Source organism: Ciconia boyciana, chromosome 19 (assembly GCF_034638445.1).
Source record: "Ciconia boyciana chromosome 19, ASM3463844v1, whole genome shotgun sequence".
Taxonomy (NCBI): Eukaryota; Metazoa; Chordata; class Aves; order Ciconiiformes; family Ciconiidae; genus Ciconia; species Ciconia boyciana.
Genome location: NC_132952.1, coordinates 8,146,093 through 8,163,750, shown reverse-complemented (window position 1 = coordinate 8,163,750; position 17,658 = coordinate 8,146,093).

Here is a 17,658-nt window from a genome sequence, read left to right as displayed (position 1 = left end):
AGACATATTGAATTAATGATGCAGGTGTGGGTTGTTGTTCCAAAAAACTTTTTTATAGCAACAGTGGGAGAGGAGAAGGGGAGGGGGGGAAGTTAAATGAAAAGATTTGGTCTATGTTATGTTTTTCTAATATTTGAATTTTAGCTAAGATTACTCTTTCTCCTCTCTTTAATATATTGTTTTAAATAAAAAATGCTAATAAATCTTGAGAGAAATATGTCATAGTGGAGTTTAAAAACTGTAGTGCAATATATAACAGTTCATAAAATATTCTATTCAAATAGCCAAAATTGTAGTGCATTTGGACCAGAAGTAGTTAACTGCAGGAACAGCATTTTATTAGCTACTAAAATTAAGAAAGAGTACTGCTGTTTCACAGCCAGATAATTAAGTACCGTTTTCTCTTTTTTAATACTATAAAATTAAACTTCCTGTTTAAATGGCCTGGTGGGGACTGTAGGCAAAGGGTCGTCTGATGAGCCCTCCGGGCAAATCCAGAAACACAACATAGCACTTATTCACACAAGACTTTAACAGGGTGGAAAACACTGATTGAGGAAAAAAATGCTGCAGTAAGCGAAAAATTGCAGGTAATAAATCAGAGATCCATTTTTTCACATCATTTTGGCTAATCCATTAAATCTCAGTGCAAAGGAATCTATCAGAAACAGAAGCCACTGCCTTCACTTCTACATCTCCAAATGTTATTAGAACTGTATAAGCAGTGAAAGAACTCAATTAAACCCAGTGCACTGATGAGATGTTCCAGTCACGCCTGGCCCACCAACTTCTCCTGGCTCCTCTTTTGTTAGTGACAGTTTTGCAAAGTCTGTTCTTTAGAAGGGATTACACTCCAGCACTTCATTAGGGTGAAATTTTTCTCCATGTTGTTTTACAACGCATTTTTCCCACTCACTCTCTCAATGTCTACCCAAAATTAATTGTCAGTAGCAGAATAATGCCTAGGTTAACAGCCTATAGTAGGTGCACTTCTTTCACCCATCAATCTTATCCTGCTATGAATCTGTATGCTGTGAAAGAAAGTTAGTCCTGTTTTGACTGAGAAGCACAAATACTGCAGAGAATTATCCCCGCTTTGCAAATATGAACACGAATTGTGACAGTCTATAATTAAACACTGAATTTACACTATGCAGCACGCTATTAAATGAAGGATTGCTGTACAAAGCAGGCAAGGGTCTCGCCACTAACCACCCAACCTCTGTTTCTGTATATTATAGAGGTGTTTTTATTGCCTCACATCTATGTGCAACCTGCAGATGCAGCAGTGCACGTTACCGCTGGTGTACAGCCAGGCAGCACCTCCCAGGCACAGAGCCCTTCCATACCTGGAGGACCGGGTCTCAGCAAGCAGGTATTGCGTCCCGCAGAGCAGCGAGCTGCACACCGGCCCTCTTCATGCACAAAGGAAAAGCCAAGCTACTGTCAAATTTACTGTTCAAGTTGCAGTTTACTTTCTATTAAAAGCCGGAGAGGTTAAAATCACCCATGAAGGCTAAGTAATAAAATATTGTCTTCAGTTTTACCAAACACTGCAAGTGCAACTGCTGTTGGTCTGCTCAAATATTTCTTGTTTTGTCCAAAACCACATACTAATGAAATGCTTCCATATACCACAAAATTACCAAAAGAAATAATAACGTTATGGTTAAGGCACTTTATTAGGATTTGGGAGATCCAAGACCATTCCTTCCTTTGCAGACGATGTCCTTTGGACCCTGTGCAAACCACTTAGTGGGAATTCATCCCCACCACACGTTAGCATCCAGATAACCAGGCGCCTGGTCGAAACTACTCACTAAGCTACTTAAATCACTCTCCAGCCTACGGGAAGATAAATGGGACAATTCACCTCATCTTAAAAAAAAATACTCAAGATTTGGGGTCGATTGCCCCTCAGCCTGTGTCTCCTGATGTGCACATCGGTGCTGGTTCCGTTGCTCTGGAGCAGGCAGAGCCTTGGAGCCACGACTCCGTGCCCGGCCTGTGCTGCTGCCTAGGACCATCCTCCCCAAGGAGCCCACAGCTATGAGCTTACGCTCCTTTTGTAGGAACCACACGTTCCCCCTAAGAGGAAGGCTTTTGCACCACCTCATAGGAGGCCAAGACAAGGTCTATGCGGAAGAGGGAGTTCCAATTCATCAAGAATTCTGGGATTTTAAAATTCGCGGGTTTTTTAAGCTGAGAGCAAAACTCCAAAATACCAAAATCGATTAAGTAATTTAAAGCCTGGATTGATTGACTGATATATTTTATTACATCAAAACATTGCTTCGGTTTCAAATTTCTAGCAGTATATATTCATTCCGTACTATAAAAAATACAAAAATTTTAGAAGAAATCACTGAAAATCCATCGCGACACTTGATAATAGCATGAACATGATCTGCTGTACTCTGCTACGGCTTTTTGCTTACATTTTTCTTCTGAAGCAAAAATTCAGGACGATGTGACTTAGCTTTATGAAGCATTTGGATGTAATCTGGTTTCAGCAACGTTTCTGTCTAGCACCAGAGCTTCACATATTGTTCGCAAAAAATCTCAGAAGAATGTGGGATTTGCTTTGCTCAGCTTTCATCATTGATTGTGAGTTACCACCGGTTCCCTGGAAGTTCAACACTGCAGAAACCTTGAGAGACGAAAGGAGTGGGTTGGCTGGTTTTTTGTTGCGTGGGGGGTTTTTTGTTTCATTTTTGTTTTTCTTTCTCCCAAGAATATGGACAGAAAAGAACAGGAGCTCGGTTGTGTCAATCCTTTTTGTCATGTTTCCTCACGGTTCCTGAAATCTGGGTAAAACTCACCTGACCGAGCATCACATAATTCCCTCATGAGATCCAACAGACATTTTTTAGGTCATCTCACTTGAGAGAAAGTGCAAATGAAAAAAGCCACCCGGCTTTCTGTCAATTCTGCCACAAGCGCAACTGTTCACGCAGCAAACCAGCGACATTTCAAGCAGGCTGAACTTGTCCCATTGGCAAACCGCAGTTCCTAGTGGAAGGAATCAATTTTCAGTTTCACAAAGAAACAAAGCAAAGACAAAACAAATAATCATTCTTCCAGTGCTTCATCCCACACACTGCAAAGGAGAGCGTTACATCAGTGGAGAGGACACGTCTCCTGTTTGGCCCAGAAGGAGTTGGCTAGCTCTGCCAAGTGTCATTAGCAGGGAATCTTCGGCAGTATCCAAACTTATTTCCCTGGTTTAACTTTAGGTGTATGTTTTTGGCCGTTCCCATGTGTCCCACTTCACCAGCCCCGACTGTCTGCAGGATACAGTAGCTGTGAAACTTTATTGAAGGCTTTGCTTGCAAAATCCTTTTGTGCATTATGGTAACGTAACACCACATTTTCATGGCGAAATACATTTCAAACCTTAAAAGGGAAAATAAAGTCTTTTATGTTGCTATTAAGTTTGAGTAAAACCTGGTTATCAGATTTCATCCCTCTGTTCTTCTGGGGCCGTTGCATCAGATTGCTCTCCAGATAAGGCACTGAAACTGCGGGATCCCCTTCATGCATCCTGTGCCCGGCGCTAAGGGAGCTCTCTGGGAGAGACTAAACACTCGAACCAGGTTGCAGCGAAGAAGTGCTTTGCATTATAGCAATAATAAACTACTTCTAGAAGTAAAATCACACTATGTAATGTTTAGTCTCATTTAATCTAATATTGGTCGCTAATGGGCTCTGATCTTGCTTGTATATGTAAGGAATTCATTCCAATTGGGCAAGTGTTGAGATTGGCTTTTGCATTTCATTTGGAGCACCCAACACTTGATACCCCAGGAGGGCAGCACGAGCTACTTTTAAAATCAAGTATCAAGATCTGAAAGCACAAGAGTTATAAACTAATACTCTAACATTTTTTCTATTTATTTCCTATTAACTTCAAAAATGATAGCAAGCATATAAAAAGATGGACAAGGACACTCAACATAAGGGGTAAATGTTTAGAAAAAGGCATGTTTACGTTCTTCTGTATTTTTTATTTCTTTATTTTTAGAAAGCGTCAGAACACAGCATAAGTATTAGCCCTATGTTAAGAAGGTCTGTGAGAGAAAGTAAGTAGCAGAATACCTTTCAGATCTTGTTTTGCTGAATTGCAGAGTTTTAGACAAGATTAAAAACCACTGCATCAAGGAAAAATAATCTAGGTTTCTTGCTTGGGCTAAAAGGGACACAATTGCTTTTATCCAAAGGAGCATCCTACCATTACAGGTGCTAACGATATCAATGAATAAGACTGTCTCAGATTTTACTCTTCCACAGTTTTGTCATACATTCACTTCACTCTACACTCAGATAATTTTTTCCCCAATTTGATTCACATGGTTCTCAGCTGTCTTTAGCTTTGTCAAACTGCAGTTGCAATGCTACACACAGCATTGAAAATATAAGTTGGCAATATTCATCAAGTTCATATACATACAACAGCTTTTTGATACAACAGGTCATGTGGCAATATGTATAGCACTGGAAATGCAGTATTGTGAAATTATTGCTGAAATTGCAACAATTGATCGTAGACCAGAAATGCCATAGAAGTAGAATAAAGGGATTGAGAGGGATCACGTTTTATATCAGACTAATTTTGAATTGGGTGATCTACGATTGTGGCCAGTTTGATTTAAACAATGGATAAACAGCAGAAGAAAATATCTATCTTGAGACTGGTCTGTACTTGACCAGCATTTTCAGTATTGTGTCGCTTCCTCTTCTCCCCTGTTCCATAGTTGTAAGTAACGCTACTTTCATAGAAGAGCTCCCTGAAAATCGTTTTCTCTCGCCATTACCACGTAGGGCAGGTAGCACAGCAAAATGGCTTTAGAACTGAAATGCACCGCTCTCAAGACTGCTTCCCCACGCAGCCGGGTTGAGATGAGGTTTGGTTAGCTATGGAAAGCTCAGGCCAGCTTTACAGAAAGTTTCTTTTAAATACAGGAACAGTTCAAACAGACGTTCAGTGAACCTGAGATAAATTTCAAGCCCGCAAACTACACAGGCACGCACGGGCTGGGTGAGTTTCAGTGTGGAATTTTAGCGTTCATTAGCACAGTAAAAGACCTAAAAAATGGCAACTTATATGAAGTCCCTGAAATCTGGCCCAGCTTCCCCTACCACCAAACGCTGCTCCAGCCGCTACCTACCTAGGTGAAACCTATTTTTCATCTTTTTAAAATTCATTTTTATTGCACAGACCCACTCCCTTCAGCCATGTTCTTTTCTGAATGCCAGGCAAACAGCACAGTAATCTCTGCATGAGACTCCCTAATTGGCAGCAGAGCACTGGCCCAGCCAACATCTGCAGCTGGTTTCAGTGATAATAAATCAGGGGTGGGGGGTTTCAGCATGGCGAGCTGCCAAGGAGCTTTCCTTTCCCCATTTAGCCAAGAAACGGGAAGATAACAGGGAGGACTGGGGCAGCTCCGGTGCGCAGAGGTGGTTAGAGAGAGAAAAAACAATCAGATACATCTACAGCCAGCCATCGGTCTCCACTTAGACTTGCAGCTTTCTAAGAAACAAGCTGGACCGTGTCACGCAGGCCAGACAGCAAATGCCTCTCCTTCCACCACGGAGCAGAAACTCGTCCAGGAAGCCTCAAAAATGTCAACTATTACACCAAGGGCACAAAGGCAGGAGCAGTTGCTTTCCAGAAATGAAGGGTTCCTACCCCAGTCCTAAGAGGATTTCAGAGCTGCCCGAGTTCATGGTTGTTCTGTGATCACCTAACACTCACTGAAAACACTTCCGCAGATACGTTTACAATCATCAGATTGGATGCTCAGACCCAAATGCTGGATTTCTCCAGATGCCTGTAGCACTGACAGCTCAATGCAGTCCTTTGCTCGAAAATCCAGGTGAAACAGAAACCATGGATTGAGGTAATCCTAATTCTGAACAGGGAAATTCAGACTTGGGGGGGGGGGGGGGATCATTGAAGGCTGAAGCAGCTGTCTGAAACAACTAGGAGAGTGAAATTTGCAGCTGACAGAACAGAACTGTTAATTTAAATGCTGCTGAGTCTTTCCTGCTGATCCTTGCAGCCCAGGTTTATACTAAGTTTTGAGGGAAGTTTTTTAAAACCAGATTGCTCAGGTGTTGAGCAATGCAAAAGAGGCTGGCTGCAAGGGCCAAGGCACAGAGCTCCACTTACTGCACACGCATGTCCACACCCCAGCTATATTCTTGCAGGGAGAAAAAACACTTCCGAGAACACATTTTTAATTAAAACAATTTGGTTTCAGAGATGCTGAATAACGAGCTACAGCTTCCGTTTATTACAAGCGTAAGTATCCAGGCTGGTACTCCCTTTCTTTTTGCAGCAAAAAGCCCTGCATACTGCCAGCTTCAGAAAGAAGGCATGGACGGTCCTGCTGGCACAGACAAGCAGCACGGACGACATCCCGCAGCAAAGCCCCGCCGTGGCCTCCACGGTTTTTCACTTGCCCCTGCTGTCAGGAGCATCTCCCTTAGCTCTTCATGCTGAGATGCCCCAAGGTGCCCGTGCTGTTCCCAGTGAGAGAACTTTACTCTCCTCAGCCCCCCAGCAAGGGAAGAGAAACTGGAAAAGAAGCACCGAGTGATTTGAGCCTTCCCCGAGAGTGGGTTAAGCTGGGAGGCTATATCTGCAGTCGGGTAAAACCAGCTGATCTCGGCCAAGCACTTCTGAATCCCACTGAGTAGCTGTTTGTGTTGCACTGGAGAAGAGAGGAGAGAGTGGTTTGAGCTGCAAGCGAAAGACCTGAGTCCATAGCGCAGTGAAAACAATCCTCCCATTTTAGAAGTCCTCTCCATGCAAAGAGCAGAAACTGTAGACTCTGCCTTTCAAGGTGGCTGGTGCCATATCAATTCATTTTGGCAAACCATTTCTGCCGATAGTCTTCATACTAATATTTCCATCCCCAGAGCAAGCCAGTCACCAGGCTCTCAAGGCTGCCTTTACACCAACCCTGTATTTGCACTCAAATGCCTTCCGCAGCCTCGGGTACTTAAGGCTTTTTGCAACCTTCATTCACAGCGCTGCCCATCCCATCTACTTTGGTCCCAGTCCTTCCTTCAGCCTTAGCACCGTGCCACCTCACGCTGCTGTCAACTGTTGTTGAAGGTTCCCAAACCGAGTACCGCTCCCCCCACGGCCTTGTACCACTGTTGTAGGAGTTGTCTTCCACAGCAAACGTCCTCCTCACCTACAAGGGCACAGTTACTCTTAGTAACAGTTACTCTTAGTCTGAATCCAGTTATGCAAGCAACAAACTACACCTCTGCAGTGCAAAATCACTAAAGACCGTTGAGGAGCGAGTCAGTTATGGGAGAATTTAGTCCTTTAGAAACAGCGATAATAATTAGCACAATTAAGAATGCATCTGCCACTTACTGCAATGCCACCTTTGACAACTGTAAACACTCAGGTATTACACTACTTGGAAGTAGTGATTCACATTTGCAAAAATAATATCTGGCAGGAAGTATTTCTTGAGCTTATTTAAGCTCTAAATTCTATGGAAGGAGCTGTGCATGATATGCTGTTTGAAGGCATTTCTAATTTAAATTAACGACCTGAAGGATATCTCAAGGCAATAATGATCTTATTGTACTAAATCCTGCAATAGCTGAGATGAATTATAAATTCCTCTAACTGATTTAGTGGTTAACATTCTGAATCATAGCTAACCGATGCAATGCTTTCTGAGTTCCAGCATCAGATTAGATGAAACTATATAGGCTGTTTTCAACCTCCCTGGCTGGTTTGGAACAGTCAGTGAAAAATGTTCTCCTTCTGAGTCAGTGGAAAGCAGAGCAGCCCCGGAGGTGATAAGCCCAGACTTCTGGGAAGGCAACCACATTTCATCTGGGCACCTCATTTCCAACACTTAGCTTGACAGAGATGCTGGAGCGTCCAAGAAGCAGAGGAACGGACTTGGGGACACCAAGTAGGAAGGCGAGCTCACCAAGGAGATGCGACCTGCTCCCCCCAGAGACAACTGGGTATTTGTCACTGACTTTATAACAAGCATGATTTGACTAAACAAGAAACTCTTGGAAATTTACATTGCACACACCGTTTGCTAATGGTAAGGGTCATTCTTGCTCTGGTGATGATTTGCACATTTGTAAGTCCATACGTCACATGCATACAGAACATAGTAAAAAATAAGATGGATAAAAATTCCCCTTTGAAGAGGCATAGGACCAAATTGCCTCTGAAAAAAGTGCTTTCAGCAGCTGAGAAAAGCACTCTGTTATTTTACTTGCGGGCCAAACTGCACATGAAGCAATTGGTCAGGACTTGCATTTCGTACTTGTTTCATAGACGTTATTGTGAGTATACAGGTCTTCCTCACCGTATAATCTAAGGGATTTATGTACAGCTTGGAACAGCCTATTTTATACAACATCTGCATTTTCTCAAATTTTGCCATTTCTTATCCTGTTCAAGATGCAGTAAACAAAGCATTTACTCCAAACACGGCTCTATTTTAAGCTCTAAAGATATTATTAGTATTAGGTATTGTGCTCTGTTATGAACTGAAAGTCCATACCAAGCTGTAAAATGTGACTTACTAAAAGTATTAGCAAATCCACAATCCATTTCAAGTGAAATCTCAACAGGTTTATTGTGATACCTGACTGGGAGGAAGTCGGTGTTTTCAACTCTGTTTCCTTATGAGCTGGGCAGATTTGTTTGAACCCCTAATTCAAAACACAGCTTTAACTTTCCCAGCCCACATGGCGTAAAAACCACTGGTGTGAGCGTAAGTAAATCACCAGTACTTAATAATTAATTATTAACAAGAACTTTGGAGAAGTGGAACTACTGAGCAGCGTATCTCTCTGGCTACGGTCATCCTTATGAGACATTTCAACAGTGAGTAACGACCTCCCTGCACACCTCCGCGTCCCAACGCCAGCAGCGAGCACGGAACACAGTTGCTACAATTGTCACTGTTCTTTTCACTATTTTCCCTCCCTGTGCCTAACAGCATACTTCAACATGGAATCAAGTCAATACTTAGAGACACCAGGATGCCACGTAGCAGCCGCACAACATAAAAATCTTCCCATCCTGTAAATGGCTAATTTATTTTCCTTGTTCCTCTCCTTCCCAGTGTATCCTTTATTATTTTAAGGTGCTTTTCTCAGGGACAAACTTTGCCTCCCATTATTTCTAGCTTGTACCCAGTGTTGAAAGCCTGAAAAAAAATGATAAATTAAATGAGAAGGAAATGTTTAAGGGTTCCTATTCATAACAAAAATACTTAAGGCAGCTTGGGCCATGAATCTTCCACAAGCAAGTGGAGATATACATAAAGAACCCGATTCAGAAAAGAAGTGTGGAGGACTTTCATGGATGCCTGCTGTTCAGTGGATTTATGGGGGTAGAAGCTGGTATGTGGGTAGAGTCCAGGCAAGTAATTAGTTCCTTGCAGAACTCCAATATGGAGTTAGCTTTTTCCAATTGTTCAAAGGCTTTTTACCCAAACAGTGGGTTAGCAATAAGCAGGTCTGCTTTCACATCGTCCAGCGTCTGCTTGTTCTGCGACCGAACACAGCACTGAACTAGCTGCCCCTTGTGTGTGAAGATTAATGAATGATCAAGTCCTGGTTTTTTGTCAGCGGAGACACGTGCATCTAATTAAAGGATTCAGAAATCTGGCAGAAAAGTCCCATGGTGTTTTTCAAAGCCACCCAAAGTTTTTGTTTGGTTTAATTTTCCAGTTATGCCCAGTTAATAGGGATTAGCTTACAAACCTCATTTACCTTTTTCTATGTATGTCAGCTCTGGAGTTAACGTAGTGGGGAAACGGCTAGATCCATAAATCCCGTGGATTTAAATCATGTGTTTACCCACGGAACAGGAATAGGCCTGGACTATGGCAGAGAGGTGCCCCTGGCATCATGTCTCACTCTGACACAGAGGAGCACCTTTGGGTTAGGTCCCCATCATCTGTCCTTCCAGCTCGGATGATTTTCAACAAATGCCAACTCCTGCCAACAAACCAAGGTTCTGGCATTTTTAGTCCCGGAACCCACAAACTGAACCAGGACACCCCCATTTCTCATAAACAAACAAAACCAAGCAGAAATTCTATAAGAACTGGTCAGATATGGACAGAAAGGTTTAACCTTCCTTTTACAGGCTGGAGAAGGTACAGCAGCTTCGTTCTACAGGAACACTTGCACGTAACAGAAAGGCCCTGCTCATAGCCCTCCCCACAACAAGCCCTGCCCCAAAGGGAAGCTCCCTTCCCTTCGCATGTTTCCTGACAAAAATAAGGAGAAGAAGACATTATTGCCCTCTGAACTGCTGCAAAATAAGTCTGAGAAGTCATACTTCTGTTCACGAGACAGCAGAGTCTGAGAGCTTGTGTGCGACAGCCTGGGTATGCTGGATAGCCAGACCTGGAAATAAACTAAGGACACGTTAATCAGCCTGCGTCTGGACTGGTGGGGGGGAATAAAACAATCTTTAAGCCTGCATAAAATGGTGAAACATATTCATCCTTAATTTGAACCACCTCAACATTCAGCTGTGCTGAGCACCAAGACCTTCATGTATAATATCTCCCAACATCCAAATTTGCCTGGACTTTCAATTATCCAGACAATAATGAAAACATGTTGGTGAGGCAAGCATCAGGTTACAATCACAAATTCTTACTTCAATAACAGCCATAAAACAGAGACCTAAAGCATGTTTTTTGCTTTTTTTCCAAACATTAGCAACTCATCTGATACTTAGTCCAAGGATCCAGTTTCCTGCAAGCTGATGACATGTGAGACCACAACCCTGAGGCTGATATTAAATTATACATATATACATATATAAATATACAGAAAGAAAACCTGTGAAATTACAGACACAGATGTGTTATTGGTGTCATAATTTTTTTCCATTAAACACCGTATTAGGTTTATCCCCTTTCTATACTTGAAAATCTTCACATATAAAAGATGAATAGCAACTTCTCAAGGGGATCCTTGTGGTTTAACCTTGTTACGGGAGGTCAAATGCAACATACAAACTATATTGGTACAAAGATGACTGTAAAATGGAATTAGCCTTTTGCTCTCTGTTCAAATGGAAAGGAAGCAAACTTTCACATTTCTGAACCACTCCTGCTTCAGAACCCCAAAAGGGACTTGTGCATACTGGTCTCAGAGCAGCTTGAAGAGCACATTTTGTGGAGAAAGAACTAACAACGTGACACCCAGATCCTGACTGGCACGATATTACACTTCTGAAATACTGAACCATAATAATTTATGTTTGAAGTAATCCAGATTCCCGCACCACCTCACTGCTGACCCCCAGCTTTAATAACTCGCTTCTCCTCTCACACATATATGACCAACCTGCTCAGCTAACATGGGTACAAGCTTCTCTGACAGGTCTCTGGTCTTCTGTGTGGCAGGAAGATGAGACTCCTTTAAATTAAAAAAAAAAAAAATTACCATAAGACACAGAGGTGGTGAGAAGGGGCATTGGAAAGAGAACTCAACTTTCTGTCCTTTCTTGGCCACTCTGCCAGCCCTGCATTCTCCCCACACGTAGCCCAGGAAGGTGAATCTTTATTTGTACCCACTCCATTTTCTAAAACGAGCTCATGCTCTGAGCCTGCTTTCCAGTGCTGCCAGCTCTTACACAATGATCCTGTGATTTCATAAAAGTGGACCTCAAGAACACAAAAGAGTAATTCCTCCAGCACCCAGGGTAGTTTTTCCTTGGCCCATACTCTCTTGACCTTGTGGGAATACGCCTCCATTTGCCCCGCCAGAAGGGTTGGTTGCTGCCTGCTTGTGGAGAGAAGCCTGTGCCCCAGAAGTGCCTGGTTTCCAGTATGAGAACTGTCTCACTTTCAAGCTCTCTTCTTGAAGTAGCTGGGTTAGGGGCTTGGGATGCGCCCCAACAACTATGCTACTGAAATAAGGGTGAGATAGGGTGCAGCGATGCTAACATCAGTTGGTGAGATGGTTAGGCAGCGTACTAACTCCTGACACACCATTTTTCATGAGGCTCTTATGTCCAGTCTAGAAGGGCACAGCCAAAGGCTCCCTCTCACTTTCCTATGGCCCACTTCAGACCTCACACAGTCGCAACTTCTCCCATCTTCCCAAGACTCCCTCTGCAAAAGGCTGAGAGAGCATGGCACTGCAAAGGCAAGAAGTACACTTCCCAGCCCAAGCCACAGAGCTCCAGCTCATGAAACCTCCTCCCCACGCAAACCACCAGACACAGAAGCAAATCTCCCACAACGTCTCCCGCTACAGGGGCAGGCAGTTAACAGAGACAAGGAAGCTCTTGGGTTCCTAGAGGAAAAGCCCAGACGTACCAGCCAAGGCGGAGCAGCACGGAGCCTCCGCAGCAAGAGGAGCATCAGCAGAGGGGAAGGCTCACCCACAGCCTGCGTTGCCAGAGCTCCCCCGCACACCACGCAGCCCCCAGCTGCCTTCCCCAGGCTTTCACAGCCAGTAAACAACTGCAGCTCACCTGGGCCTCTCCTCAGTTAATTAGCAGAGAAGGTGAATTCTTCGTCTGCTAGATTAAACGACAATGCACAGTGCAGAACAATTAGGCCCATGTTGAATTTGCAAATTTCTTTCCTGGCTCTATTAAAACAACATTGCCGATACTATGACTAGGAAGGCAGCGCCGTTACGTAATTTGGGATACTCTAAAAACCTGGGACCTCTTACCCAAGCACACGGCAGGGACTCGGTGCAATTAGGGCTGAGAGCCTGTGCCCCAGGTTTTGACCAGGTTTTCCCAGCAGTTTGTTGGCTGCTGTGAGATGTTGCAAATGAGGAGCATACCCTACAGCAAGAACATCTCGAAAGTAGCCGAGCACAGAAAGTAATTCCCACCACAATAATTAATACCTCCAGATAATTACGACAGAGATCCTCTCAAGTAGCATCCAAAGAGAAATGTCAAATCATGATTTTCTCATAATGCCCTTGGTAGTGGATCCATTGGGATTTCATAAGGAAAAACTTCCTTCTCCTCCAGATGCTTAGCAGGAAAGACATCTGCAGGCCTTATGAATTTTACAGTCATATGAACAGAAACACAAAGCATAAGAACTTCCAAAGGAAGACACCAGCAGCAACACAATAAAGATAGTCATTATTTTTCCTTGACATTTTCATGACAGAATTCATGTAGAACATAAAAAAAGCATAAGGCATGTTTACTGGATGTTTTATGGTTCAATAAAACATAAATAAACAGCTTTTTAGATCAAAGCTACATAAATAAGGAAGCACTGTGGCTTCTGAGACCAAACTAATATATCACATAATCCAAAGTTGAAAGAAGTACTCCTGGCACTCCAGCTTTCCTCTGGAGGAATCCCACCTCGAAGGCACAGTGCCTAACTTACATCTGACTCCTTAATTTTTAAGTATTTTAACAAACAAGTACAACTGAGGTATTTGGGTTTGTAGAGTACCACCATCTGTCTTGCGAAGCCTTTTGTGACGAGATTTTTAGGTTCTGTAAATAAACTAATAAAAAAAGGAGCAAACGGTAGCATTTCCAGGAGAGCTTAGGGTTGATTTTCTGTGCCTACAATAGCACTGCCGAAGCCCCGGGTTCATCGCAAGCGGTCAGTACCAGCCAAAGGGATCCAGCTTTCCCTGAACTCAGCGGAAAGGCTCCTGCTGATATCAGTCAGCTCTGGATCAAGCCCTGGCCCATCTGAGCAGCGTGAGTCACTCTAAATACCACGTGTAAAGAAAAGAAGAGTTCTCTCTAAACTTTCGCCCTCCTCGTGGATATATGCCTTCCTTCTCACCCTTTTCTTTCTGTTGGACGCAAACCTGAACCTACAAACAGAAGAACGACTGGACTCGCAAGGTAATCTCACTGGTTTTAGTCACGCTGGTCTTGTTACATGCATGTGAGTATTTGCAGGGCTGTGATTGCATGTGATGCCATCAACCGTTGCAAATATGTATGCAGACCAATGTCTGGCTTAGTCATCTACAAATCCAAAGCCTAATGTAATTTGGTCGCCATCCTGATAAACCTTTTCTGTGTCATTTCAAAAGAACAGCACACGATGTCAGACATGTGGACTTTTTATTAGGGCCATACTTTGGTTTGCGCCAGAATAAACTCAGTGCATACCTGCACACATATTCCAGGATCTTGTGTGGTTTGCTTTTCCATTCCTGCCAGAAACTGTGTGGATTATGACTTTTAAGCATTATTGACGATCATGCCTCAGTCTGTTTCCTGGTCTGCATTTTATATTGTGTTCTTTGCATGGCTATAAGCTTTTGCAGTTATTTCGGTCCCGTGTCTCCTAATATGGGGTAGTGGGAACTGAAAATACCACACAGAGTTCATCTTGGTATGCATTTATTAATGTAATGCCAGGGTACTGCTGGCCACTCCTAAAAATAGTCACACAGCCATCAGGACTAGGGCACCCCTTAAAGAGAACAAAACCGAAGCAAAACCTTCCACGAAGGCACCTTCACGCAGGCGTGTGCGCATATACACGCACCCACAGACACACACAAATAAAAGGTGAGGGTCCCCGGCCGCAGCGACAGGGCCGTGTCCCTCCTGCAGCAGAAGCAAAGCCTCCCGCGCGCCCCGGAGCTATTGCAGCGGGGAGGGTGGGTGGGGAGACGGGACAGGCTTGGGGTCCCACTGCTGGCACTGCGGGTGAAAACCCTTGCGCTCGTCCTTGCCGTAGGAAGGCATTGGCAGAGGACAGGGATCTGCCTCTTCCAACGGAGCACAGGGGTCTGCTGCGGGAAGCCCGTCCTGCTGCCCTCCGCCCCGGGGGAAGCAGCACCTTCCAGAGCAGTCGACAAAACAACCAAGCCTGGTCAACCTCAATCTCTCAGCTTAAAGGCATCAGGGAAGCCCCAGTGCGGATCACGGGGGTTTAGCGAGGTGACCCTCAGTAGCTAGGCCAAGCTGGCTGGGACGGCCTCCGATGCCCTGTCCGGTAGAGACTCACCACTGTTCTACCCAGCCGAAAAAAGCCTCTCTTTGCTAAGGATTCCCCCGTGGGCTTGAAGTGCCATCCCGGTGCTAGCACGGCCCACGGTGACACAAACCCGCTCCTGTGGTAGTTGCTCAGCAATTCACATGCATCTGTGGCCGAGCAGTAAATCTCGCTGAGGTCCAGGATCTGTTCCAGCCTCGAGGATTCCCAGGTCACGCTCGCTCAAGTGTACAAATGGAAACAGCGTTTTCCTGCCTGCCTTTGTGGTGACTGTGCCCAGCACCTGAAGGCCAGGCTGTGCTTTTTCTGCCTCACACATCATCACCCTCCGCCTGAATTAACTGGCAAGACTGGTGATGATGCGTGAGGCCAAACAGAATCCAGCCTGAGCTGCCAGGGATGCCTTGGCTCTGCCGTGCTGACAGCGCTGGAAAAAAACTACAAGCAGATCTTAGAAAGTTGGATCCTGAATCACTCAAATGAGTCTGAGCTGCAGGACTGGGCCCCAGCGACGCACAGGCGCTGTTGGCCGGGGGACACGGAGGGATGAACGATGAGTGCGCCAAAAGCGCTGGCCCTGGGTGAGGGCCGTCCTTTGCCCGCAGTACGCCTCGGTGCGAGGGGACAGGAGGGTCCCTCCCCTGCCTGGGCAGCCCCGTTTCTCGGCCCCTTTCGCTGTCGCGGTTACGTCAGGGCCAGAGAGCGGGCGACGCGGGTGGAGCAGTCCTGCTTCGTGTAGCCATTTGTCCGTTCTCGGGCCTGCTTTTTCTAGCAGAGCGAGCTCTGCGCCGCTGCGTGCTGAGGCGGCCAGCACATCCCGGCAGCAGTTCTCCCCCGAGGCTCTCAGAGAAAACACAGTGCATCGGATAATGCGGGAGGAGGAGAAGACTTCCACCCTCACCTTCCCTGCTGTGAGGCAGAGCCCTGTGCTGTAGCACCAAAGCGTCCAGTCCAACAGCACCGAGAAGGGAGGCCCTTTGCACCGGCGTCCCGCAGCGCTGCGGGCAGACCAGGTTGTCCCTCTGCACACTGGAGTGGGTAATTTTATACCAAATGTGCTTGTCTAAAAATATCTCACTTCTGTGTTTTTTGACCATATGCCCAGGATCATGAAAATTTTTCCGTAGGAAAAAAAGCTGAAAAAAACCCTTAAACCCATAACATCTTGGAATGATTTGACCACTTTCTTCTTAGGACATTCTCTCCTTTTTATAACATGATGGGGTTTCTCCTGAATTTAAAACATCAATTTGGCCTAACATGAGGAGAGCGTTCATTCTTCCAAACCATAAAGATCAGAGACTATAAACTGTTGTTTCTTAAATGTTTCACGGCAAAAGGCATTCAAAGCATAACATTAACACAAAGTTTTTCTGTAAAACAATCTGGGAAGTGTAATCTCTGTAAGAGGTTTTTTTATGCACCATGGCTAATTGTTCCTGACAGTATGATTTTACATTGGGCATTTTTTGTAAATTCAACACCATTCAAACTTTATGGCAGGTAATATTCCTTACAACTGCTAAAATCTTGACCATGTCTAAATTACTGTTGCAGAATGGTTTTTAAAAAAAAAACTAAAAAAAAAACAAGCTACAAAATATTGGGAGCAAATTCTCTCCTGTCTTGCAGCTTGTACCACTAGAGACAACTTTCCGAAATTCTTCCACAGCAGAGTCCCACACGGAGTCAGGAGGAGATCTGTACACGTTTTGTGCGCATCAAAGAGCAAAGTGCGTTGCAGCGGGCCGACGCCTGGTGCTCAGAGCAGGCTGTCTGGCCGTCTGGCCGACGCCTGGTGCTGCCGGCGTCGTGCGGGCCCAACAGCCTTCTGGTCGCCTTTGCAGCAGGAGGGATGGAGGAGGGTGGAGACATGGCTAGCCTTTGAGACTGAACACGTGACTCCTTCAAATTCACATTCTACAACTGTTTTAAATGGCTACGTTTGAAATGTCGCGATTGTACGGAGCCTGATTCAGGATTACTTCACGCTTGCATTCACCTACACTAAGCTGAGAGTCTCAATGTGAATCAGAGGATGGTTTTTCCAAGTAGTTACCAGTGGGCATTTGTCCTACAAGCAAAATTTGTATTTTACAAAGGAACCCGAAACATGGAGCGGAGAGCTGAGAACGTGTGCACAGACTGATGCACTTCTGCAGAGCTTTGCTTAAGCCCGGACTGTGCTAAGAGCATCATGTGGTTCAGTCTCTTGTCCCCAGACATAACATCCAGCTGCACAACCTGATACTCCGTGGAGGAATTTCACTCCCTTCCTGACCACAGAGGAGGATGCACCTCCCGAGCTAGGTGCCATAACCTGGGCAGTGGGACACGCGCCCTCAGCCCCACACTGCATTTCCTGAGCTTTGCTCTCATGGCTGCGTTTAACAGCTGAAACTACAGCCAGGTCTCAGAGCCCAAACCCAATTAAAACAAAAGAATCATAAAAACAGTTTCACTGGGTTAAAAATCCCTGCCCATGCTTTAAATCAGTGCCCCAACTACCAGGCAGACTGCTCTGAACAGTAAACCCGAGATTTGTTTCTCTACTTACAGTTTGCAGGCATCTCTAATCTGCGTATTTGATTGGAAAAAATGCCAAACAGAAGTTAACCATCTGAAATACACATTGTGGAGCCTGCGAGATAAAACGATGCATACATGTTTT